A 22,724-nucleotide genomic window follows, 5' to 3' on the forward strand; every position below is an offset into this window, starting at 1 on the left:
GCCACGTCCCTGTGAGCGACGGGCCGGATCTTGGGCGGGGCGCCAAGCGCAGAAGGGTTCGCTGGGTCACGCCCTCCCTCGGCTGGGAGGGGGTGGCCAAACCCTCCGCCTCCGCCACCGCCCGGTACCCGAGACCTCCGTTCCCCCTGCCTGGGCGGGCGAGGGGGTCCTGCCGGGGCGGGCTGACCGCCAGGCTGGCGGTGAGGCGCAAGCGCCAGCGAAAGTGGGCCTCAAGAGGCAGCCCGCCGTCCCCGCCCCCGTCTACGGCCATACCACCCTGGACGCGCCCGATCTCGTCTGATCTCGGAAGCTAAGCAGGGTCGGGCCTGGTTAGTACTTGGATGGGAGACCGCCTGGGAATACCGGGTGCTGTAGGCTTTTTGCCTCCCGCTCCGCCTTCTCCTTTAACTCGCCCGCGGGCGGTGGCCGCCGGCTCCGCCCGCGCCGGGGCCCCGCTGCAGGCCCCGCCTCCTCAGGCCCCTCCCACCACGGCGCGCGCGCCGGAGGGGGCGCTCCCCGCCGGCCCGGCCCGCCAGGCGGCCAGAAGGCGGCCCTGGAAGGCAGCCGCACCCCAGACGCCCCCGGGGTGCCTGGCCCGGACCCAGGCTCCACCGCGGGCCCGGTTGCCGTCCCTTCGGCCAGCGAGCCCCTCGACCTGCACCTGGCCGCCCCCACCGGCGCCCCGCCCCGGGGCCGCCACCTGTGTGCCGGTGGGTGTGTCCCTCACAGCTCCCTCCGGCAAAAGCCCCGCCCCCCGCCGTGTCGCCGCCGCGGCCGGGTGCGGGAGCGGGATCGAGGGCAGGGGCCGCTTCCCCGGGCCTGCCGGCCGCCAGGGGCGGGCTCCTGAGCTCGGCGGGTGGTGTGCGGGCAAGGGTGGCCTCGCCGGGGCTGAGGGGCCGTGGCGACACGATGGTGGCTCCCAGTGGCTTCGGGCCAGCTGCTGTCGGGCAGGAGGTCCGGCCCGGGCTGCGGCTGGGCGGCGCCTAGCGCCGCGTGGGCGGGCAGGGGCGATGCCCAAGGGACCGCGGGCCCCGGGCCCTGAAGCCTCCGGGGCCACGTCCCTGTGAGCGACGGGCCGGATCTTGGGCGGGGCGCCAAGCGCGGAAGGGTTCGCTGGGTCACGCCCGCCCTCGGCTGGGAGGGGGTGGCCAAACCCTCCGCCTCCGCCACCGCCCGGTACCCGAGACCTCCGTTCCCCCTGCCTGGGCGGGCGACGGGGTCCTGCCGGGGCGGGCTGACCGCCAGGCTGGCGGTGAGGCGCAAGCGCCAGCGAAAGTGGGCCTCAAGAGGCAGCCCGCCGTCCCCGCCCCCGTCTACGGCCATACCACCCTGAACGCGCCCGATCTCGTCTGATCTCGGAAGCTAAGCAGGGTCGGGCCTGGTTAGTACTTGGATGGGAGACCGCCTGGGAATACCGGGTGCTGTAGGCTTTTTGCCTCCCGCTCCGCCTTCTCCTTTAACTCGCCCGCGGGCGGTGGCCGCCGGCTCCGCCCGCGCCGGGGCCCCGCTGCAGGCCCCGCCTCCTCAGGCCCCTCCCACCACGGCGCGCGCGCCGGAGGGGGCGCTCCCCGCCGGCCCGGCCCGCCAGGCGGCCAGAAGGCGGCCCTGGAAGGCAGCCGCACCCCAGACGACCCCGGGGTGCCTGGCCCGGACCCAGGCTCCGCCTCGGGCCTGGTTGCCGTCCCTTCGGCCAGCGAGCCCCTCGACCTGCACCTGGCCGCCCCCACCGGCGCCCCGCCCCGGGGCCGCCACCTGTGTGCCGGTGGGTGTGTCCCTCCACAGCTCCCTCCGGCAAAAGCCCCGCCCCCCGCCGTGTCGCCGCCGCGGCCGGGTGCGGGAGCGGGATCGAGGGCAGGGGCCGCTTCCCCGGGCCTGCCGGCCGCCAGGGGCGGGCTCCTGAGCTCGGCGGGTGGTGTGCGGGCAAGGGTGGCCTCGCCGGGGCTGAGGGGCCGTGGCGACACGATGGTGGCTCCCAGTGGCTTCGGGCCAGCTGCTGTCGGGCAGGAGGGCCGGCCCGGGCTGCGGCTGGGCGGCGCCTAGCGCCGCGTGGGCGGGCAGGGGCGATGCCCAAGGGACCGCGGGCCCCGGGCCCTGAAGCCTCCGGGGCCACGTCCCTGTGAGCGACGGGCCGGATCTTGGGCGGGGCGCCAAGCGCCGAAGGGTTCGCTGGGTCACGCCCGCCCTCGGCTGGGAGGGGGTGGCCAAACCCTCCGCCTCCGCCACCGCCCGGTACCCGAGACCTCCGTTCCCCCTGCCTGGGCGGGCGACGGGGTCCTGCCGGGGCGGGCTGACCGCCAGGCTGGCGGTGAGGCGCAAGCGCCAGCGAAAGTGGGCCTCAAGAGGCAGCCCGCCGTCCCCGCCCCCGTCTACGGCCATACCACCCTGGACGCGCCCGATCTCGTCTGATCTCGGAAGCTAAGCAGGGTCGGGCCTGGTTAGTACTTGGATGGGAGACCGCCTGGGAATACCGGGTGCTGTAGGCTTTTTGCCTCCCGCTCCGCCTTCTCCTTTAACTCGCCCGCGGGCGGTGGCCGCCGGCTCCGCCCGCGCCGGGGCCCCGCTGCAGGCCCCGCCTCCTCAGGCCCCTCCCACCACGGCGCGCGCGCCGGAGGGGGCGCTCCCCGCCGGCCCGGCCCGCCAGGCGGCCAGAAGGCGGCCCTGGAAGGCAGCCGCACCCCAGACGACCCCGGGGTGCCTGGCCCGGACCCAGGCTCCGCCGCGGGCCCGGTTGCCGTCCCTTCGGCCAGCGAGCCCCTCGACCTGCACCTGGCCGCCCCCACCGGCGCCCCGCCCCGGGGCCGCCACCTGTGTGCCGGTGGGTGTGTCCCTCCACAGCTCCCTCCGGCAAAAGCCCCGCCCCCCGCCGTGTCGCCGCCGCGGCCGGGTGCGGGAGCGGGATCGAGGGCAGGGGCCGCTTCCCCGGGCCTGCCGGCCGCCAGGGGCGGGCTCCTGAGCTCGGCGGGTGGTGTGCGGGCAAGGGTGGCCTCGCCGGGGCTGAGGGGCCGTGGCGACACGATGGTGGCTCCCAGTGGCTTCGGGCCAGCTGCTGTCGGGCAGGAGGGCCGGCCCGGGCTGCGGCTGGGCGGCGCCTAGCGCCGCGTGGGCGGGCAGGGGCGATGCCCAAGGGACCGCGGGCCCCGGGCCCTGAAGCCTCCGGGGCCACGTCCCTGTGAGCGACGGGCCGGATCTTGGGCGGGGCGCCAAGCGCCGAAGGGTTCGCTGGGTCACGCCCGCCCTCGGCTGGGAGGGGGTGGCCAAACCCTCCGCCTCCGCCACCGCCCGGTACCCGAGACCTCCGTTCCCCCTGCCTGGGCGGGCGACGGGGTCCTGCCGGGGCGGGCTGACCGCCAGGCTGGCGGTGAGGCGCAAGCGCCAGCGAAAGTGGGCCTCAAGAGGCAGCCCGCCGTCCCCGCCCCCGTCTACGGCCATACCACCCTGGACGCGCCCGATCTCGTCTGATCTCGGAAGCTAAGCAGGGTCGGGCCTGGTTAGTACTTGGATGGGAGACCGCCTGGGAATACCGGGTGCTGTAGGCTTTTTGCCTCCCGCTCCGCCTTCTCCTTTAACTCGCCCGCGGGCGGTGGCCGCCGGCTCCGCCCGCGCCGGGGCCCCGCTGCAGGCCCCGCCTCCTCAGGCCCCTCCCACCACGGCGCGCGCGCCGGAGGGGGCGCTCCCCGCCGGCCCGGCCCGCCAGGCGGCCAGAAGGCGGCCCTGGAAGGCAGCCGCACCCCAGACGACCCCGGGGTGCCTGGCCCGGACCCAGGCTCCGCCGCGGGCCCGGTTGCCGTCCCTTCGGCCAGCGAGCCCCTCGACCTGCACCTGGCCGCCCCCACCGGCGCCCCGCCCCGGGGCCGCCACCTGTGTGCCGGTGGGTGTGTCCCTCCACAGCTCCCTCCGGCAAAAGCCCCGCCCCCCGCCGTGTCGCCGCCGCTGCCGGGTGCGGGAGCGGGATCGAGGGCAGGGGCCGCTTCCCCGGGCCTGCCGGCCGCCAGGGGCGGGCTCCTGAGCTCGGCGGGTGGTGTGCGGGCAAGGGTGGCCTCGCCGGAGCTGAGGGGCCGTGGCGACACGATGGTGGCTCCCAGTGGCTTCGGGCCAGCTGCTGTCGGGCAGGAGGGCCGGCCCGGGCTGCGGCTGGGCGGCGCCTAGCGCCGCGTGGGCGGGCAGGGGCGATGCCCAAGGGACCGCGGGCCCCGGGCCCTGAAGCCTCCGGGGCCACGTCCCTGTGAGCGACGGGCCGGATCTTGGGCGGGGCGCCAAGCGCCGAAGGGTTCGCTGGGTCACGCCCGCCCTCGGCTGGGAGGGGGTGGCCAAACCCTCCGCCTCCGCCACCGCCCGGTACCCGAGACCTCCGTTCCCCCTGCCTGGGCGGGCGACGGGGTCCTGCCGGGGCGGGCTGACCGCCAGGCTGGCGGTGAGGCGCAAGCGCCAGCGAAAGTGGGCCTCAAGAGGCAGCCCGCCGTCCCCGCCCCCGTCTACGGCCATACCACCCTGAACGCGCCCGATCTCGTCTGATCTCGGAAGCTAAGCAGGGTCGGGCCTGGTTAGTACTTGGATGGGAGACCGCCTGGGAATACCGGGTGCTGTAGGCTTTTTGCCTCCCGCTCCGCCTTCTCCTTTAACTCGCCCGCGGGCGGTGGCCGCCGGCTCCGCCCGCGCCGGGGCCCTGCTGCAGGCCCCTCTTCCTCAGGCCCCTCCCACCACGGCGCGCGCGCCGGAGGGGGCGCTCCCCGCCGGCCCGGCCCGCCAGGCGGCCAGAAGGCGGCCCTGGAAGGCAGCCGCACCCCAGACGCCCCCGGGGTGCCTGGCCCGGACCCAGGCTCCGCCGCGGGCCCGGTTGCCGTCCCTTCGGCCAGCGAGCCCCTCGACCTGCACCTGGCCGCCCCCACCGGCGCCCCGCCCCGGGGCCGCCACCTGTGTGCCGGTGGGTGTGTCCCTCCACAGCTCCCTCCGGCAAAAGCCCCGCCTCCCGCCGTGTCGCCACCGCGGCCGGGTGCGGGAGCGGGATCGAGGGCCGGGGCCGCTTCCCCGGGCCTGCCGGCCGCCAGGGGCGGGCTCCTGAGCTCGGCGGGTGGTGTGCGGGCAAGGGTGGCCTCGCCGGGGCTGAGGGGCCGTGGCGACACGATGGTGGCTCCCAGTGGCTTCGGGCCAGCTGCTGTCGGCAGGAGGGCCGGCCCGGGCTGCGGCTGGGCGGCGCCTATCGCCGCGTGGGCGGGCAGGGGCGATGCCCAAGGGACCGCGGGCCCCGGGCCCTGAAGCCTCCGGGGCCACGTCCCTGTGAGCGACGGGCCGGATCTTGGGCGGGGCGCCAAGCGCAGAAGGGTTCGCTGGGTCACGCCCTCCCTCGGCTGGGAGGGGGTGGCCAAACCCTCCGCCTCCGCCACCGCCCGGTACCCGAGACCTCCGTTCCCCCTGCCTGGGCGGGCGACGGGGTCCTGCCGGGGCGGGCTGACCGCCAGGCTGGCGGTGAGGCGCAAGCGCCAGCGAAAGTGGGCCTCAAGAGGCAGCCCGCCGTCCCCGCCCCCGTCTACGGCCATACCACCCTGGACGCGCCCGATCTCGTCTGATCTCGGAAGCTAAGCAGGGTCGGGCCTGGTTAGTACTTGGATGGGAGACCGCCTGGGAATACCGGGTGCTGTAGGCTTTTTGCCTCCCGCTCCGCCTTCTCCTTTAACTCGCCCGCGGGCGGTGGCCGCCGGCTCCGCCCGCGCCGGGGCCCCGCTGCAGGCCCCGCCTCCTCAGGCCCCTCCCACCACGGCGCGCGCGCCGGAGGGGGCGCTCCCCGCCGGCCCGGCCCGCCAGGCGGCCAGAAGGCGGCCCTGGAAGGCAGCCGCACCCCAGACGCCCCCGGGGTGCCTGGCCCGGACCCAGGCTCCACCGCGGGCCCGGTTGCCGTCCCTTCGGCCAGCGAGCCCCTCGACCTGCACCTGGCCGCCCCCACCGGCGCCCCGCCCCGGGGCCGCCACCTGTGTGCCGGTGGGTGTGTCCCTCACAGCTCCCTCCGGCAAAAGCCCCGCCCCCCGCCGTGTCGCCGCCGCGGCCGGGTGCGGGAGCGGGATCGAGGGCAGGGGCCGCTTCCCCGGGCCTGCCGGCCGCCAGGGGCGGGCTCCTGAGCTCGGCGGGTGGTGTGCGGGCAAGGGTGGCCTCGCCGGGGCTGAGGGGCCGTGGCGACACGATGGTGGCTCCCAGTGGCTTCGGGCCAGCTGCTGTCGGGCAGGAGGTCCGGCCCGGGCTGCGGCTGGGCGGCGCCTAGCGCCGCGTGGGCGGGCAGGGGCGATGCCCAAGGGACCGCGGGCCCCGGGCCCTGAAGCCTCCGGGGCCACGTCCCTGTGAGCGACGGGCCGGATCTTGGGCGGGGCGCCAAGCGCGGAAGGGTTCGCTGGGTCACGCCCGCCCTCGGCTGGGAGGGGGTGGCCAAACCCTCCGCCTCCGCCACCGCCCGGTACCCGAGACCTCCGTTCCCCCTGCCTGGGCGGGCGACGGGGTCCTGCCGGGGCGGGCTGACCGCCAGGCTGGCGGTGAGGCGCAAGCGCCAGCGAAAGTGGGCCTCAAGAGGCAGCCCGCCGTCCCCGCCCCCGTCTACGGCCATACCACCCTGAACGCGCCCGATCTCGTCTGATCTCGGAAGCTAAGCAGGGTCGGGCCTGGTTAGTACTTGGATGGGAGACCGCCTGGGAATACCGGGTGCTGTAGGCTTTTTGCCTCCCGCTCCGCCTTCTCCTTTAACTCGCCCGCGGGCGGTGGCCGCCGGCTCCGCCCGCGCCGGGGCCCCGCTGCAGGCCCCGCCTCCTCAGGCCCCTCCCACCACGGCGCGCGCGCCGGAGGGGGCGCTCCCCGCCGGCCCGGCCCGCCAGGCGGCCAGAAGGCGGCCCTGGAAGGCAGCCGCACCCCAGACGACCCCGGGGTGCCTGGCCCGGACCCAGGCTCCGCCTCGGGCCCGGTTGCCGTCCCTTCGGCCAGCGAGCCCCTCGACCTGCACCTGGCCGCCCCCACCGGCGCCCCGCCCCGGGGCCGCCACCTGTGTGCCGGTGGGTGTGTCCCTCCACAGCTCCCTCCGGCAAAAGCCCCGCCCCCCGCCGTGTCGCCGCCGCGGCCGGGTGCGGGAGCGGGATCGAGGGCAGGGGCCGCTTCCCCGGGCCTGCCGGCCGCCAGGGGCGTGCTCCTGAGCTCGGCGGGTGGTGTGCGGGCAAGGGTGGCCTCGCCGGGGCTGAGGGGCCGTGGCGACACGATGGTGGCTCCCAGTGGCTTCGGGCCAGCTGCTGTCGGGCAGGAGGGCCGGCCCGGGCTGCGGCTGGGCGGCGCCTAGCGCCGCGTGGGCGGGCAGGGGCGATGCCCAAGGGACCGCGGGCCCCGGGCCCTGAAGCCTCCGGGGCCACGTCCCTGTGAGCGACGGGCCGGATCTTGGGCGGGGCGCCAAGCGCCGAAGGGTTCGCTGGGTCACGCCCGCCCTCGGCTGGGAGGGGGTGGCCAAACCCTCCGCCTCCGCCACCGCCCGGTACCCGAGACCTCCGTTCCCCCTGCCTGGGCGGGCGACGGGGTCCTGCCGGGGCGGGCTGACCGCCAGGCTGGCGGTGAGGCGCAAGCGCCAGCGAAAGTGGGCCTCAAGAGGCAGCCCGCCGTCCCCGCCCCCGTCTACGGCCATACCACCCTGGACGCGCCCGATCTCGTCTGATCTCGGAAGCTAAGCAGGGTCGGGCCTGGTTAGTACTTGGATGGGAGACCGCCTGGGAATACCGGGTGCTGTAGGCTTTTTGCCTCCCGCTCCGCCTTCTCCTTTAACTCGCCCGCGGGCGGTGGCCGCCGGCTCCGCCCGCGCCGGGGCCCCGCTGCAGGCCCCGCCTCCTCAGGCCCCTCCCACCACGGCGCGCGCGCCGGAGGGGGCGCTCCCCGCCGGCCCGGCCCGCCAGGCGGCCAGAAGGCGGCCCTGGAAGGCAGCCGCACCCCAGACGACCCCGGGGTGCCTGGCCCGGACCCAGGCTCCGCCGCGGGCCCGGTTGCCGTCCCTTCGGCCAGCGAGCCCCTCGACCTGCACCTGGCCGCCCCCACCGGCGCCCCGCCCCGGGGCCGCCACCTGTGTGCCGGTGGGTGTGTCCCTCCACAGCTCCCTCCGGCAAAAGCCCCGCCCCCAGCCGTGTCACCGCCGCGGCCGGGTGCGGGAGCGGGATCGAGGGCAGGGGCCGCTTCCCCGGGCCTGCCGGCCGCCAGGGGCGGGCTACTGAGCCCGGCGGGTGGTGTGCGGGCAAGGGTGGCCTCGCCGGGGCTGAGGGGCCGTGGCGACACGATGGTGGCTCCCAGTGGCTTCGGGCCAGCTGCTGTCGGGCAGGAGGGCCGGCCAGGGCTGCGGCTGGGCGGCGCCTAGCGCCGCGTGGGCGGGCAGGGGCGATGCCCAAGGGACCGCGGGCCCCGGGCCCTGAAGCCTCCGGGGCCACGTCCCTGTGAGCGAAGGGCCGGATCTTGGGCGAGGCGCCAAGCGCGGAAGGGTTCGCTGGGTCACGCCCGCCCTCGGCTGGGAGGGGGTGGCCAAACCCTCCACCTCCGCCACCGCCCGGTACCCGAGACCTCCGTTCCCCCTGCCTGGGCGGGCGACGGGGTCCTGCCGGGGCGGGCTGACCGCCAGGCTGGCGGTGAGGCGCAAGCGCCAGCGAAAGTGGGCCTCAAGAGGCAGCCCGGCGTCCCCGCCCCCGTCTACGGCCATACCACCCTGAACGCGCCCGATCTCGTCTGATCTCGGAAGCTAAGCAGGGTCGGGCCTGGTTAGTACTTGGATGGGAGACCGCCTGGGAATACCGGGTGCTGTAGGCTTTTTGCCTCCCGCTCCGCCTTCTCCTTTAACTCGCCCGCGGGCGGTGGCCGCCGGCTCCGCCCGCGCCGGGGCCCCGCTGCAGGCCCCGCCTCCTCAGGCCCCTCCCACCACGGCGCCCGCGCCGGAGGGGGCGCTCCCCGCCGGCCCGGCCCGCCAGGCGGCCAGAAGGCGGCCCTGGAAGGAAGCCGCACCCCAGACGACCCCGGGGTGCCTGGCCCGGACCCAGGCTCCGCCGCGGGCCCGGTTGCCGTCCCTTCGGCCAGCGAGCCCCTCGACCTGCACCTGGCCGCCCCCACCGGCGCCCCGCCCCGGGGCCGCCACCTGTGTGCCGGTGGGTGTGTCCCTCCACAGCTCCCTCCGGCAAAAGCCCCGCCCCCCGCCGTGTCGCCGCCGCGGCCGGGTGCGGGAGCGGGATCGAGGGCAGGGGCCGCTTCCCCGGGCCTGCCGGCCGCCAGGGGCGGGCTCCTGAGCTCGGCGGGTGGTGTGCGGGCAAGGGTGGCCTCGCCGGGGCTGAGGGGCCGTGGCGACACGATGGTGGCTCCCAGTGGCTTCGGGCCAGCTGCTGTCGGGCAGGAGGGCCGGCCCGGGCTGCGGCTGGGCGGCGCCTAGCGCCGCGTGGGCGGGCAGGGGCGATGCCCAAGGGACCGCGGGCCCCGGGCCCTGAAGCCTCCGGGGCCACGTCCCTGTGAGCGACGGGCCGGATCTTGGGCGGGGCGCCAAGCGCCGAAGGGTTCGCTGGGTCACGCCCGCCCTCGGCTGGGAGGGGGTGGCCAAACCCTCCGCCTCCGCCACCGCCCGGTACCCGAGACCTCCGTTCCCCCTGCCTGGGCGGGCGACGGGGTCCTGCCGGGGCGGGCTGACCGCCAGGCTGGCGGTGAGGCGCAAGCGCCAGCGAAAGTGGGCCTCAAGAGGCAGCCCGCCGTCCCCGCCCCCGTCTACGGCCATACCACCCTGGACGCGCCCGATCTCGTCTGATCTCGGAAGCTAAGCAGGGTCGGGCCTGGTTAGTACTTGGATGGGAGACCGCCTGGGAATACCGGGTGCTGTAGGCTTTTTGCCTCCCGCTCCGCCTTCTCCTTTAACTCGCCCGCGGGCGGTGGCCGCCGGCTCCGCCCGCGCCGGGGCCCCGCTGCAGGCCCCGCCTCCTCAGGCCCCTCCCACCACGGCGCGCGCGCCGGAGGGGGCGCTCCCCGCCGGCCCGGCCCGCCAGGCGGCCAGAAGGCGGCCCTGGAAGGCAGCCGCACCCCAGACGACCCCGGGGTGCCTGGCCCGGACCCAGGCTCCGCCGCGGGCCCGGTTGCCGTCCCTTCGGCCAGCGAGCCCCTCGACCTGCACCTGGCCGCCCCCACCGGCGCCCCGCCCCGGGGCCGCCACCTGTGTGCCGGTGGGTGTGTCCCTCCACAGCTCCCTCCGGCAAAAGCCCCGCCCCCAGCCGTGTCACCGCCGCGGCCGGGTGCGGGAGCGGGATCGAGGGCAGGGGCCGCTTCCCCGGGCCTGCCGGCCGCCAGGGGCGGGCTACTGAGCCCGGCGGGTGGTGTGCGGGCAAGGGTGGCCTCGCCGGGGCTGAGGGGCCGTGGCGACACGATGGTGGCTCCCAGTGGCTTCGGGCCAGCTGCTGTCGGGCAGGAGGGCCGGCCCGGGCTGCGGCTGGGCGGCGCCTAGCGCCGCGTGGGCGGGCAGGGGCGATGCCCAAGGGACCGCGGGCCCCGGGCCCTGAAGCCTCCGGGGCCACGTCCCTGTGAGCGAAGGGCCGGATCTTGGGCGAGGCGCCAAGCGCGGAAGGGTTCGCTGGGTCACGCCCGCCCTCGGCTGGGAGGGGGTGGCCAAACCCTCCACCTCCGCCACCGCCCGGTACCCGAGACCTCCGTTCCCCCTGCCTGGGCGGGCGACGGGGTCCTGCCGGGGCGGGCTGACCGCCAGGCTGGCGGTGAGGCGCAAGCGCCAGCGAAAGTGGGCCTCAAGAGGCAGCCCGCCGTCCCCGCCCCCGTCTACGGCCATACCACCCTGAACGCGCCCGATCTCGTCTGATCTCGGAAGCTAAGCAGGGTCGGGCCTGGTTAGTACTTGGATGGGAGACCGCCTGGGAATACCGGGTGCTGTAGGCTTTTTGCCTCCCGCTCCGCCTTCTCCTTTAACTCGCCCGCGGGCGGTGGCCGCCGGCTCCGCCCGCGCCGGGGCCCCGCTGCAGGCCCCGCCTCCTCAGGCCCCTCCCACCACGGCGCGCGCGCCGGAGGGGGCGCTCCCCGCCGGCCCGGCCCGCCAGGCGGCCAGAAGGCGGCACGGGAAGGCAGCCGCACCCCAGACGACCCCGGGGTGCCTGGCCCGGACCCAGGCTCCGCCGCGGGCCCGGTTGCCGTCCCTTCGGCCAGCGAGCCCCTCGACCTGCACCTGGCCGCCCCCACCGGCGCCCCGCCCCGGGGCCGCCACCTGTGTGCCGGTGGGTGTGTCCCTCCACAGCTCCCTCCGGCAAAAGCCCCGCCCCCCGCCGTGTCGCCGCCGCTGCCGGGTGCGGGAGCGGGATCGAGGGCAGGGGCCGCTTCCCCGGGCCTGCCGGCCGCCAGGGGCGGGCTCCTGAGCTCGGCGGGTGGTGTGCGGGAAAGGGTGGCCTCGCCGGAGCTGAGGGGCCGTGGCGACACGATGGTGGCTCCCAGTGGCTTCGGGCCAGCTGCTGTCGGGCAGGAGGGCCGGCCCGGGCTGCGGCTGGGCGGCGCCTAGCGCCGCGTGGGCGGGCAGGGGCGATGCCCAAGGGACCGCGGGCCCCGGGCCCTGAAGCCTCCGGGGCCACGTCCCTGTGAGCGACGGGCCGGATCTTGGGCGGGGCGCCAAGCGCCGAAGGGTTCGCTGGGTCACGCCCGCCCTCGGCTGGGAGGGGGTGGCCAAACCCTCCGCCTCCGCCACCGCCCGGTACCCGAGACCTCCGTTCCCCCTGCCTGGGCGGGCGACGGGGTCCTGCCGGGGCGGGCTGACCGCCAGGCTGGCGGTGAGGCGCAAGCGCCAGCGAAAGTGGGCCTCAAGAGGCAGCCCGCCGTCCCCGCCCCCGTCTACGGCCATACCACCCTGGACGCGCCCGATCTCGTCTGATCTCGGAAGCTAAGCAGGGTCGGGCCTGGTTAGTACTTGGATGGGAGACCGCCTGGGAATACCGGGTGCTGTAGGCTTTTTGCCTCCCGCTCCGCCTTCTCCTTTAACTCGCCCGCGGGCGGTGGCCGCCGGCTCCGCCCGCGCCGGGGCCCCGCTGCAGGCCCCGCCTCCTCAGGCCCCTCCCACCACGGCGCGCGCGCCGGAGGGGGCGCTCCCCGCCGGCCCGGCCCGCCAGGCGGCCAGAAGGCGGCCCTGGAAGGCAGCCGCACCCCAGACGACCCCGGGGTGCCTGGCCCGGACCCAGGCTCCGCCGCGGGCCCGGTTGCCGTCCCTTCGGCCAGCGAGCCCCTCGACCTGCACCTGGCCGCCCCCACCGGCGCCCCGCCCCGGGGCCGCCACCTGTGTGCCGGTGGGTGTGTCCCTCCACAGCTCCCTCCGGCAAAAGCCCCGCCCCCCGCCGTGTCGCCGCCGCTGCCGGGTGCGGGAGCGGGATCGAGGGCAGGGGCCGCTTCCCCGGGCCTGCCGGCCGCCAGGGGCGGGCTCCTGAGCTCGGCGGGTGGTGTGCGGGCAAGGGTGGCCTCGCCGGAGCTGAGGGGCCGTGGCGACACGATGGTGGCTCCCAGTGGCTTCGGGCCAGCTGCTGTCGGGCAGGAGGGCCGGCCCGGGCTGCGGCTGGGCGGCGCCTAGCGCCGCGTGGGCGGGCAGGGGCGATGCCCAAGGGACCGCGGGCCCCGGGCCCTGAAGCCTCCGGGGCCACGTCCCTGTGAGCGACGGGCCGGATCTTGGGCGGGGCGCCAAGCGCCGAAGGGTTCGCTGGGTCACGCCCGCCCTCGGCTGGGAGGGGGTGGCCAAACCCTCCGCCTCCGCCACCGCCCGGTACCCGAGACCTCCGTTCCCCCTGCCTGGGCGGGCGACGGGGTCCTGCCGGGGCGGGCTGACCGCCAGGCTGGCGGTGAGGCGCAAGCGCCAGCGAAAGTGGGCCTCAAGAGGCAGCCCGCCGTCCCCGCCCCCGTCTACGGCCATACCACCCTGGACGCGCCCGATCTCGTCTGATCTCGGAAGCTAAGCAGGGTCGGGCCTGGTTAGTACTTGGATGGGAGAACGCCTGGGAATACCGGGTGCTGTAGGCTTTTTGCCTCCCGCTCCGCCTTCTCCTTTAACTCGCCCGCGGGCGGTGGCCGCCGGCTCCGCCCGCGCCGGGGCCCCGCTGCAGGCCCCGCCTCCTCAGGCCCCTCCCACCACGGCGCGCGCGCCGGAGGGGGCGCTCCCCGCCGGCCCGGCCCGCCAGGCGGCCAGAAGGCGGCCCTGGAAGGCAGCCGCACCCCAGACGACCCCGGGGTGCCTGGCCCGGACCCAGGCTCCGCCGCGGGCCCGGTTGCCGTCCCTTCGGCCAGCGAGCCCCTCGACCTGCACCTGGCCGCCCCCACCGGCGCCCCGCCCCGGGGCCGCCACCTGTGTGCCGGTGGGTGTGTCCCTCCACAGCTCCCTCCGGCAAAAGCCCCGCCCCCAGCCGTGTCACCGCCGCGGCCGGGTGCGGGAGCGGGATCGAGGGCAGGGGCCGCTTCCCCGGGCCTGCCGGCCGCCAGGGGCGGGCTACTGAGCCCGGCGGGTGGTGTGCGGGCAAGGGTGGCCTCGCCGGGGCTGAGGGGCCGTGGCGACACGATGGTGGCTCCCAGTGGCTTCGGGCCAGCTGCTGTCGGGCAGGAGGGCCGGCCCGGGCTGCGGCTGGGCGGCGCCTAGCGCCGCGTGGGCGGGCAGGGGCGATGCCCAAGGGACCGCGGGCCCCGGGCCCTGAAGCCTCCGGGGCCACGTCCCTGTGAGCGAAGGGCCGGATCTTGGGCGAGGCGCCAAGCGCGGAAGGGTTCGCTGGGTCACGCCCGCCCTCGGCTGGGAGGGGGTGGCCAAACCCTCCACCTCCGCCACCGCCCGGTACCCGAGACCTCCGTTCCCCCTGCCTGGGCGGGCGACGGGGTCCTGCCGGGGCGGGCTGACCGCCAGGCTGGCGGTGAGGCGCAAGCGCCAGCGAAAGTGGGCCTCAAGAGGCAGCCCGCCGTCCCCGCCCCCGTCTACGGCCATACCACCCTGAACGCGCCCGATCTCGTCTGATCTCGGAAGCTAAGCAGGGTCGGGCCTGGTTAGTACTTGGATGGGAGACCGCCTGGGAATACCGGGTGCTGTAGGCTTTTTGCCTCCCGCTCCGCCTTCTCCTTTAACTCGCCCGCGGGCGGTGGCCGCCGGCTCCGCCCGCGCCGGGGCCCCGCTGCAGGCCCCGCCTCCTCAGGCCCCTCCCACCACGGCGCGCGCGCCGGAGGGGGCGCTCCCCGCCGGCCCGGCCCGCCAGGCGGCCAGAAGGCGGCACGGGAAGGCAGCCGCACCCCAGACGACCCCGGGGTGCCTGGCCCGGACCCAGGCTCCGCCGCGGGCCCGGTTGCCGTCCCTTCGGCCAGCGAGCCCCTCGACCTGCACCTGGCCGCCCCCACCGGCGCCCCGCCCCGGGGCCGCCACCTGTGTGCCGGTGGGTGTGTCCCTCCACAGCTCCCTCCGGCAAAAGCCCCGCCCCCCGCCGTGTCGCCGCCGCTGCCGGGTGCGGGAGCGGGATCGAGGGCAGGGGCCGCTTCCCCGGGCCTGCTGGCCGCCAGGGGCGGGCTCCTGAGCTCGGCGGGTGGTGTGCGGGCAAGGGTGGCCTCGCCGGAGCTGAGGGGCCGTGGCGACACGATGGTGGCTCCCAGTGGCTTCGGGCCAGCTGCTGTCGGGCAGGAGGGCCGGCCCGGGCTGCGGCTGGGCGGCGCCTAGCGCCGCGTGGGCGGGCAGGGGCGATGCCCAAGGGACCGCGGGCCCCGGGCCCTGAAGCCTCCGGGGCCACGTCCCTGTGAGCGACGGGCCGGATCTTGGGCGGGGCGCCAAGCGCCGAAGGGTTCGCTGGGTCACGCCCGCCCTCGGCTGGGAGGGGGTGGCCAAACCCTCCGCCTCCGCCACCGCCCGGTACCCGAGACCTCCGTTCCCCCTGCCTGGGCGGGCGACGGGGTCCTGCCGGGGCGGGCTGACCGCCAGGCTGGCGGTGAGGCGCAAGCGCCAGCGAAAGTGGGCCTCAAGAGGCAGCCCGCCGTCCCCGCCCCCGTCTACGGCCATACCACCCTGGACGCGCCCGATCTCGTCTGATCTCGGAAGCTAAGCAGGGTCGGGCCTGGTTAGTACTTGGATGGGAGACCGCCTGGGAATACCGGGTGCTGTAGGCTTTTTGCCTCCCGCTCCGCCTTCTCCTTTAACTCGCCCGCGGGCGGTGGCCGCCGGCTCCGCCCGCGCCGGGGCCCCGCTGCAGGCCCCGCCTCCTCAGGCCCCTCCCACCACGGCGCGCGCGCCGGAGGGGGCGCTCCCCGCCGGCCCGGCCCGCCAGGCGGCCAGAAGGCGGCCCTGGAAGGCAGCCGCACCCCAGACGACCCCGGGGTGCCTGGCCCGGACCCAGGCTCCGCCGCGGGCCCGGTTGCCGTCCCTTCGGCCAGCGAGCCCCTCGACCTGCACCTGGCCGCCCCCACCGGCGCCCCGCCCTGGGGCCGCCACCTGTGTGCCGGTGGGTGTGTCCCTCCACAGCTCCCTCCGGCAAAAGCCCCGCCCCCAGCCGAGTCACCGCCGCGGCCGGGTGCGGGAGCGGGATCGAGGGCAGGGGCCGCTTCCCCGGGCCTGCCGGCCGCCAGGGGCGGGCTACTGAGCCCGGCGGGTGGTGTGCGGGCAAGGGTGGCCTCGCCGGGGCTGAGGGGCCGTGGCGACACGATGGTGGCTCCCAGTGGCTTCGGGCCAGCTGCTGTCGGGCAGGAGGGCCGGCCCGGGCTGCGGCTGGGCGGCGCCTAGCGCCACGTGGGCGGGCAGGGGCGATGCCCAAGGGACCGCGGGCCCCGGGCCCTGAAGCCTCCGGGGCCACGTCCCTGTGAGCGAAGGGCCGGATCTTGGGCGAGGCGCCAAGCGCGGAAGGGTTCGCTGGGTCACGCCCGCCCTCGGCTGGGAGGGGGTGGCCAAACCCTCCACCTCCGCCACCGCCCGGTACCCGAGACCTCCGTTCCCCCTGCCTGGGCGGGCGACGGGGTCCTGCCGGGGCGGGCTGACCGCCAGGCTGGCGGTGAGGCGCAAGCGCCAGCGAAAGTGGGCCTCAAGAGGCAGCCCGGCGTCCCCGCCCCCGTCTACGGCCATACCACCCTGAACGCGCCCGATCTCGTCTGATCTCGGAAGCTAAGCAGGGTCGGGCCTGGTTAGTACTTGGATGGGAGACCGCCTGGGAATACCGGGTGCTGTAGGCTTTTTGCCTCCCGCTCCGCCTTCTCCTTTAACTCGCCCGCGGGCGGTGGCCGCCGGCTCCGCCCGCGCCGGGGCCCCGCTGCAGGCCCCGCCTCCTCAGGCCCCTCCCACCACGGCGCCCGCGCCGGAGGGGGCGCTCCCCGCCGGCCCGGCCCGCCAGGCGGCCAGAAGGCGGCCCTGGAAGGAAGCCGCACCCCAGACGACCCCGGGGTGCCTGGCCCGGACCCAGGCTCCGCCGCGGGCCCGGTTGCCGTCCCTTCGGCCAGCGAGCCCCTCGACCTGCACCTGGCCGCCCCCACCGGCGCCCCGCCCCGGGGCCGCCACCTGTGTGCCGGTGGGTGTGTCCCTCCACAGCTCCCTCCGGCAAAAGCCCCGCCCCCCGCCGTGTCGCCGCCGCGGCCGGGTGCGGGAGCGGGATCGAGGGCAGGGGCCGCTTCCCCGGGCCTGCCGGCCGCCAGGGGCGGGCTCCTGAGCTCGGCGGGTGGTGTGCGGGCAAGGGTGGCCTCGCCGGGGCTGAGGGGCCGTGGCGACACGATGGTGGCTCCCAGTGGCTTCGGGCCAGCTGCTGTCGGGCAGGAGGGCCGGCCCGGGCTGCGGCTGGGCGGCGCCTAGCGCCGCGTGGGCGGGCAGGGGCGATGCCCAAGGGACCGCGGGCCCCGGGCCCTGAAGCCTCCGGGGCCACGTCCCTGTGAGCGACGGGCCGGATCTTGGGCGGGGCGCCAAGCGCCGAAGGGTTCGCTGGGTCACGCCCGCCCTCGGCTGGGAGGGGGTGGCCAAACCCTCCGCCTCCGCCACCGCCCGGTACCCGAGACCTCCGTTCCCCCTGCCTGGGCGGGCGACGGGGTCCTGCCGGGGCGGGCTGACCGCCAGGCTGGCGGTGAGGCGCAAGCGCCAGCGAAAGTGGGCCTCAAGAGGCAGCCCGCCGTCCCCGCCCCCGTCTACGGCCATACCACCCTGGACGCGCCCGATCTCGTCTGATCTCGGAAGCTAAGCAGGGTCGGGCCTGGTTAGTACTTGGATGGGAGACCGCCTGGGAATACCGGGTGCTGTAGGCTTTTTGCCTCCCGCTCCGCCTTCTCCTTTAACTCGCCCGCGGGCGGTGGCCGCCGGCTCCGCCCGCGCCGGGGCCCCGCTGCAGGCCCCGCCTCCTCAGGCCCCTCCCACCACGGCGCGCGCGCCGGAGGGGGCGCTCCCCGCCGGCCCGGCCCGCCAGGCGGCCAGAAGGCGGCCCTGGAAGGCAGCCGCACCCCAGACGACCCCGGGGTGCCTGGCCCGGACCCAGGCTCCGCCGCGGGCCCGGTTGCCGTCCCTTCGGCCAGCGAGCCCCTCGACCTGCACCTGGCCGCCCCCACCGGCGCCCCGCCCCGGGGCCGCCACCTGTGTGCCGGTGGGTGTGTCCCTCCACAGCTCCCTCCGGCAAAAGCCCCGCCCCCAGCCGTGTCACCGCCGCGGCCGGGTGCGGTAGCGGGATCGAGGGCAGGGGCCGCTTCCCCGGGCCTGCCGGCCGCCAGGGGCGGGCTACTGAGCCCGGCGGGTGGTGTGCGGGCAAGGGTGGCCTCGCCGGGGCTGAGGGGCCGTGGCGACACGATGGTGGCTCCCAGTGGCTTCGGGCCAGCTGCTGTCGGGCAGGAGGGCCGGCCCGGGCTGCGGCTGGGCGGCGCCTAGCGCCGCGTGGGCGGGCAGGGGCGATGCCCAAGGGACCGCGGGCCCCGGGCCCTGAAGCCTCCGGGGCCACGTCCCTGTGAGCGAAGGGCCGGATCTTGGGCGAGGCGCCAAGCGCGGAAGGGTTCGCTGGGTCACGCCCGCCCTCGGCTGGGAGGGGGTGGCCAAACCCTCCACCTCCGCCACCGCCCGGTACCCGAGACCTCCGTTCCCCCTGCCTGGGCGGGCGACGGGGTCCTGCCGGGGCGGGCTGACCGCCAGGCTGGCGGTGAGGCGCAAGCGCCAGCGAAAGTGGGCCTCAAGAGGCAGCCCGCCGTCCCCGCCCCCGTCTACGGCCATACCACCCTGAACGCGCCCGATCTCGTCTGATCTCGGAAGCTAAGCAGGGTCGGGCCTGGTTAGTACTTGGATGGGAGACCGCCTGGGAATACCGGGTGCTGTAGGCTTTTTGCCTCCCGCTCCGCCTTCTCCTTTAACTCGCCCGCGGGCGGTGGCCGCCGGCTCCGCCCGCGCCGGGGCCCCGCTGCAGGCCCCGCCTCCTCAGGCCCCTCCCACCACGGCGCGCGCGCCGGAGGGGGCGCTCCCCGCCGGCCCGGCCCGCCAGGCGGCCAGAAGGCGGCACGGGAAGGCAGCCGCACCCCAGACGACCCCGGGGTGCCTGGCCCGGACCCAGGCTCCGCCGCGGGCCCGGTTGCCGTCCCTTCGGCCAGCGAGCCCCTCGACCTGCACCTGGCCGCCCCCACCGGCGCCCCGCCCCGGGGCCGCCACCTGTGTGCCGGTGGGTGTGTCCCTCCACAGCTCCCTCCGGCAAAAGCCCCGCCCCCCGCCGTGTCGCCGCCGCTGCCGGGTGCGGGAGCGGGATCGAGGGCAGGGGCCGCTTCCCCGGGCCTGCCGGCCGCCAGGGGCGGGCTCCTGAGCTCGGCGGGTGGTGTGCGGGAAAGGGTGGCCTCGCCGGAGCTGAGGGGCCGTGGCGACACGATGGTGGCTCCCAGTGGCTTCGGGCCAGCTGCTGTCGGGCAGGAGGGCCGGCCCGGGCTGCGGCTGGGCGGCGCCTAGCGCCGCGTGGGCGGGCAGGGGCGATGCCCAAGGGACCGCGGGCCCCGGGCCCTGAAGCCTCCGGGGCCACGTCCCTGTGAGCGACGGGCCGGATCTTGGGCGGGGCGCCAAGCGCCGAAGGGTTCGCTGGGTCACGCCCGCCCTCGGCTGGGAGGGGGTGGCCAAACCCTCCGCCTCCGCCACCGCCCGGTACCCGAGACCTCCGTTCCCCCTGCCTGGGCGGGCGACGGGGTCCTGCCGGGGCGGGCTGACCGCCAGGCTGGCGGTGAGGCGCAAGCGCCAGCGAAAGTGGGCCTCAAGAGGCAGCCCGCCGTCCCCGCCCCCGTCTACGGCCATACCACCCTGGACGCGCCCGATCTCGTCTGATCTCGGAAGCTAAGCAGGGTCGGGCCTGGTTAGTACTTGGATGGGAGACCGCCTGGGAATACCGGGTGCTGTAGGCTTTTTGCCTCCCGCTCCGCCTTCTCCTTTAACTCGCCCGCGGGCGGTGGCCGCCGGCTCCGCCCGCGCCGGGGCCCCGCTGCAGGCCCCGCCTCCTCAGGCCCCTCCCACCACGGCGCGCGCGCCGGAGGGGGCGCTCCCCGCCGGCCCGGCCCGCCAGGCGGCCAGAAGGCGGCCCTGGAAGGCAGCCGCACCCCAGACGACCCCGGGGTGCCTGGCCCGGACCCAGGCTCCGCCGCGGGCCCGGTTGCCGTCCCTTCGGCCAGCGAGCCCCTCGACCTGCACCTGGCCGCCCCCACCGGCGCCCCGCCCCGGGGCCGCCACCTGTGTGCCGGTGGGTGTGTCCCTCCACAGCTCCCTCCGGCAAAAGCCCCGCCCCCCGCCGTGTCGCCGCCGCTGCCGGGTGCGGGAGCGGGATCGAGGGCAGGGGCCGCTTCCCCGGGCCTGCCGGCCGCCAGGGGCGGGCTCCTGAGCTCGGCGGGTGGTGTGCGGGCAAGGGTGGCCTCGCCGGAGCTGAGGGGCCGTGGCGACACGATGGTGGCTCCCAGTGGCTTCGGGCCAGCTGCTATCGGGCAGGAGGGCCGGCCCGGGCTGCGGCTGGGCGGCGCCTAGCGCCGCGTGGGCGGGCAGGGGCGATGCCCAAGGGACCGCGGGCCCCGGGCCCTGAAGCCTCCGGGGCCACGTCCCTGTGAGCGACGGGCCGGATCTTGGGCGGGGCGCCAAGCGCCGAAGGGTTCGCTGGGTCACGCCCGCCCTCGGCTGGGAGGGGGTGGCCAAACCCTCCGCCTCCGCCACCGCCCGGTACCCGAGACCTCCGTTCCCCCTGCCTGGGCGGGCGACGGGGTCCTGCCGGGGCGGGCTGACCGCCAGGCTGGCGGTGAGGCGCAAGCGCCAGCGAAAGTGGGCCTCAAGAGGCAGCCCGCCGTCCCCGCCCCCGTCTACGGCCATACCACCCTGGACGCGCCCGATCTCGTCTGATCTCGGAAGCTAAGCAGGGTCGGGCCTGGTTAGTACTTGGATGGGAGACCGCCTGGGAATACCGGGTGCTGTAGGCTTTTTGCCTCCCGCTCCGCCTTCTCCTTTAACTCGCCCGCGGGCGGTGGCCGCCGGCTCCGCCCGCGCCGGGGCCCCGCTGCAGGCCCCGCCTCCTCAGGCCCCTCCCACCACGGCGCGCGCGCCGGAGGGGGCGCTCCCCGCCGGCCCGGCCCGCCAGGCGGCCAGAAGGCGGCCCTGGAAGGCAGCCGCACCCCAGACGACCCCGGGGTGCCTGGCCCGGACCCAGGCTCCGCCGCGGGCCCGGTTGCCGTCCCTTCGGCCAGCGAGCCCCTCGACCTGCACCTGGCCGCCCCCACCGGCGCCCCGCCCCGGGGCCGCCACCTGTGTGCCGGTGGGTGTGTCCCTCCACAGCTCCCTCCGGCAAAAGCCCCGCCCCCAGCCGTGTCACCGCCGCGGCCGGGTGCGGGAGCGGGATCGAGGGCAGGGGCCGCTTCCCCGGGCCTGCCGGCCGCCAGGGGCGGGCTACTGAGCCCGGCGGGTGGTGTGCGGGCAAGGGTGGCCTCGCCGGGGCTGAGGGGCCGTGGCGACACGATGGTGGCTCCCAGTGGCTTCGGGCCAGCTGCTGTCGGGCAGGAGGGCCGGCCCGGGCTGCGGCTGGGCGGCGCCTAGCGCCGCGTGGGCGGGCAGGGGCGATGCCCAAGGGACCGCGGGCCCCGGGCCCTGAAGCCTCCGGGGCCACGTCCCTGTGAGCGAAGGGCCGGATCTTGGGCGAGGCGCCAAGCGCGGAAGGGTTCGCTGGGTCACGCCCGCCCTCGGCTGGGAGGGGGTGGCCAAACCCTCCACCTCCGCCACCGCCCGGTACCCGAGACCTCCGTTCCCCCTGCCTGGGCGGGCGACGGGGTCCTGCCGGGGCGGGCTGACCGCCAGGCTGGCGGTGAGGCGCAAGCGCCAGCGAAAGTGGGCCTCAAGAGGCAGCCCGCCGTCCCCGCCCCCGTCTACGGCCATACCACCCTGAACGCGCCCGATCTCGTCTGATCTCGGAAGCTAAGCAGGGTCGGGCCTGGTTAGTACTTGGATGGGAGACCGCCTGGGAATACCGGGTGCTGTAGGCTTTTTGCCTCCCGCTCCGCCTTCTCCTTTAACTCGCCCGCGGGCGGTGGCCGCCGGCTCCGCCCGCGCCGGGGCCCCGCTGCAGGCCCCGCCTCCTCAGGCCCCTCCCACCACGGCGCGCGCGCCGGAGGGGGCGCTCCCCGCCGGCCCGGCCCGCCAGGCGGCCAGAAGGCGGCACGGGAAGGCAGCCGCACCCCAGACGACCCCGGGGTGCCTGGCCCGGACCCAGGCTCCGCCGCGGGCCCGGTTGCCGTCCCTTCGGCCAGCGAGCCCCTCGACCTGCACCTGGCCGCCCCCACCGGCGCCCCGCCCCGGGGCCGCCACCTGTGTGCCGGTGGGTGTGTCCCTCCACAGCTCCCTCCGGCAAAAGCCCCGCCCCCCGCCGTGTCGCCGCCGCTGCCGGGTGCGGGAGCGGGATCGAGGGCAGGGGCCGCTTCCCCGGGCCTGCCGGCCGCCAGGGGCGGGCTCCTGAGCTCGGCGGGTGGTGTGCGGGCAAGGGTGGCCTCGCCGGAGCTGAGGGGCCGTGGCGACACGATGGTGGCTCCCAGTGGCTTCGGGCCAGCTGCTGTCGGGCAGGAGGGCCGGCCCGGGCTGCGGCTGGGCGGCGCCTAGCGCCGCGTGGGCGGGCAGGGGCGATGCCCAAGGGACCGCGGGCCCCGGGCCCTGAAGCCTCCGGGGCCACGTCCCTGTGAGCGACGGGCCGGATCTTGGGCGGGGCGCCAAGCGCCGAAGGGTTCGCTGGGTCACGCCCGCCCTCGGCTGGGAGGGGGTGGCCAAACCCTCCGCCTCCGCCACCGCCCGGTACCCGAGACCTCCGTTCCCCCTGCCTGGGCGGGCGACGGGGTCCTGCCGGGGCGGGCTGACCGCCAGGCTGGCGGTGAGGCGCAAGCGCCAGCGAAAGTGGGCCTCAAGAGGCAGCCCGCCGTCCCCGCCCCCGTCTACGGCCATACCACCCTGGACGCGCCCGATCTCGTCTGATCTCGGAAGCTAAGCAGGGTCGGGCCTGGTTAGTACTTGGATGGGAGACCGCCTGGGAATACCGGGTGCTGTAGGCTTTTTGCCTCCCGCTCCGCCTTCTCCTTTAACTCGCCCGCGGGCGGTGGCCGCCGGCTCCGCCCGCGCCGGGGCCCCGCTGCAGGCCCCGCCTCCTCAGGCCCCTCCCACCACGGCGCGCGCGCCGGAGGGGGCGCTCCCCGCCGGCCCGGCCCGCCAGGCGGCCAGAAGGCGGCCCTGGAAGGCAGCCGCACCCCAGACGACCCCGGGGTGCCTGGCCCGGACCCAGGCTCCGCCG

At 77.1% G+C, this 22,724-nt stretch overlaps 22 non-coding genes across 22 annotated transcripts; all 22 read left to right on the top strand.

The window, feature by feature from the left end:
• The first annotated feature begins 259 nt into the window (after nucleotides 1–259).
• LOC149746161 (5S ribosomal RNA) lies at nucleotides 260–378 on the top strand. The gene has a single exon (XR_016390475.1). It is a non-coding gene; the product is annotated as a 5S ribosomal RNA (ribosomal RNA).
• Nucleotides 379–1,311: 933 nt separating this feature from the next.
• Nucleotides 1,312–1,430, top strand: LOC149746162 (5S ribosomal RNA). The gene has a single exon (XR_016389280.1). It is a non-coding gene; the product is annotated as a 5S ribosomal RNA (ribosomal RNA).
• A 934-nt stretch (nucleotides 1,431–2,364) lies between these two features.
• Nucleotides 2,365–2,483, top strand: LOC149746163 (5S ribosomal RNA). Its single transcript, XR_016390476.1, has one exon. It is a non-coding gene; the product is annotated as a 5S ribosomal RNA (ribosomal RNA).
• A 934-nt stretch (nucleotides 2,484–3,417) lies between these two features.
• Nucleotides 3,418–3,536, top strand: LOC149746164 (5S ribosomal RNA). Its single transcript, XR_016390477.1, has one exon. It is a non-coding gene; the product is annotated as a 5S ribosomal RNA (ribosomal RNA).
• Nucleotides 3,537–4,470: 934 nt separating this feature from the next.
• Nucleotides 4,471–4,589, top strand: LOC149746165 (5S ribosomal RNA). The gene has a single exon (XR_016389281.1). It is a non-coding gene; the product is annotated as a 5S ribosomal RNA (ribosomal RNA).
• A 933-nt stretch (nucleotides 4,590–5,522) lies between these two features.
• LOC149746166 (5S ribosomal RNA) lies at nucleotides 5,523–5,641 on the top strand. The gene has a single exon (XR_016390478.1). It is a non-coding gene; the product is annotated as a 5S ribosomal RNA (ribosomal RNA).
• A 933-nt stretch (nucleotides 5,642–6,574) lies between these two features.
• Nucleotides 6,575–6,693, top strand: LOC149746167 (5S ribosomal RNA). The gene has a single exon (XR_016389282.1). It is a non-coding gene; the product is annotated as a 5S ribosomal RNA (ribosomal RNA).
• Nucleotides 6,694–7,627: 934 nt separating this feature from the next.
• Nucleotides 7,628–7,746, top strand: LOC149746168 (5S ribosomal RNA). Its single transcript, XR_016390479.1, has one exon. It is a non-coding gene; the product is annotated as a 5S ribosomal RNA (ribosomal RNA).
• A 934-nt stretch (nucleotides 7,747–8,680) lies between these two features.
• Nucleotides 8,681–8,799, top strand: LOC149746169 (5S ribosomal RNA). Its single transcript, XR_016389283.1, has one exon. It is a non-coding gene; the product is annotated as a 5S ribosomal RNA (ribosomal RNA).
• Nucleotides 8,800–9,733: 934 nt separating this feature from the next.
• On the top strand, nucleotides 9,734–9,852 carry LOC149746170 (5S ribosomal RNA). The gene has a single exon (XR_016390480.1). It is a non-coding gene; the product is annotated as a 5S ribosomal RNA (ribosomal RNA).
• A 934-nt stretch (nucleotides 9,853–10,786) lies between these two features.
• On the top strand, nucleotides 10,787–10,905 carry LOC149746171 (5S ribosomal RNA). The gene has a single exon (XR_016389284.1). It is a non-coding gene; the product is annotated as a 5S ribosomal RNA (ribosomal RNA).
• A 934-nt stretch (nucleotides 10,906–11,839) lies between these two features.
• Nucleotides 11,840–11,958, top strand: LOC149746172 (5S ribosomal RNA). Its single transcript, XR_016390481.1, has one exon. It is a non-coding gene; the product is annotated as a 5S ribosomal RNA (ribosomal RNA).
• Nucleotides 11,959–12,892: 934 nt separating this feature from the next.
• LOC149746173 (5S ribosomal RNA) lies at nucleotides 12,893–13,011 on the top strand. The gene has a single exon (XR_016390228.1). It is a non-coding gene; the product is annotated as a 5S ribosomal RNA (ribosomal RNA).
• A 934-nt stretch (nucleotides 13,012–13,945) lies between these two features.
• Nucleotides 13,946–14,064, top strand: LOC149746174 (5S ribosomal RNA). The gene has a single exon (XR_016389286.1). It is a non-coding gene; the product is annotated as a 5S ribosomal RNA (ribosomal RNA).
• Nucleotides 14,065–14,998: 934 nt separating this feature from the next.
• LOC149746175 (5S ribosomal RNA) lies at nucleotides 14,999–15,117 on the top strand. The gene has a single exon (XR_016390482.1). It is a non-coding gene; the product is annotated as a 5S ribosomal RNA (ribosomal RNA).
• Nucleotides 15,118–16,051: 934 nt separating this feature from the next.
• On the top strand, nucleotides 16,052–16,170 carry LOC149746176 (5S ribosomal RNA). Its single transcript, XR_016389287.1, has one exon. It is a non-coding gene; the product is annotated as a 5S ribosomal RNA (ribosomal RNA).
• Nucleotides 16,171–17,104: 934 nt separating this feature from the next.
• Nucleotides 17,105–17,223, top strand: LOC149746177 (5S ribosomal RNA). The gene has a single exon (XR_016390483.1). It is a non-coding gene; the product is annotated as a 5S ribosomal RNA (ribosomal RNA).
• Nucleotides 17,224–18,157: 934 nt separating this feature from the next.
• On the top strand, nucleotides 18,158–18,276 carry LOC149746178 (5S ribosomal RNA). The gene has a single exon (XR_016389288.1). It is a non-coding gene; the product is annotated as a 5S ribosomal RNA (ribosomal RNA).
• A 934-nt stretch (nucleotides 18,277–19,210) lies between these two features.
• LOC149746179 (5S ribosomal RNA) lies at nucleotides 19,211–19,329 on the top strand. Its single transcript, XR_016390484.1, has one exon. It is a non-coding gene; the product is annotated as a 5S ribosomal RNA (ribosomal RNA).
• A 934-nt stretch (nucleotides 19,330–20,263) lies between these two features.
• On the top strand, nucleotides 20,264–20,382 carry LOC149746180 (5S ribosomal RNA). The gene has a single exon (XR_016390485.1). It is a non-coding gene; the product is annotated as a 5S ribosomal RNA (ribosomal RNA).
• Nucleotides 20,383–21,316: 934 nt separating this feature from the next.
• Nucleotides 21,317–21,435, top strand: LOC149746181 (5S ribosomal RNA). The gene has a single exon (XR_016389289.1). It is a non-coding gene; the product is annotated as a 5S ribosomal RNA (ribosomal RNA).
• A 934-nt stretch (nucleotides 21,436–22,369) lies between these two features.
• Nucleotides 22,370–22,488, top strand: LOC149746182 (5S ribosomal RNA). Its single transcript, XR_016390486.1, has one exon. It is a non-coding gene; the product is annotated as a 5S ribosomal RNA (ribosomal RNA).
• Nucleotides 22,489–22,724: the final 236 nt, after the last annotated feature.

This window comes from Delphinapterus leucas, chromosome 19 (genome assembly GCF_059928025.1).
Source record: "Delphinapterus leucas isolate spDelLeu-1000000601 "Yukka" chromosome 19, BTC_Dleu_Yukka2, whole genome shotgun sequence".
Taxonomy (NCBI): Eukaryota; Metazoa; Chordata; class Mammalia; order Artiodactyla; family Monodontidae; genus Delphinapterus; species Delphinapterus leucas.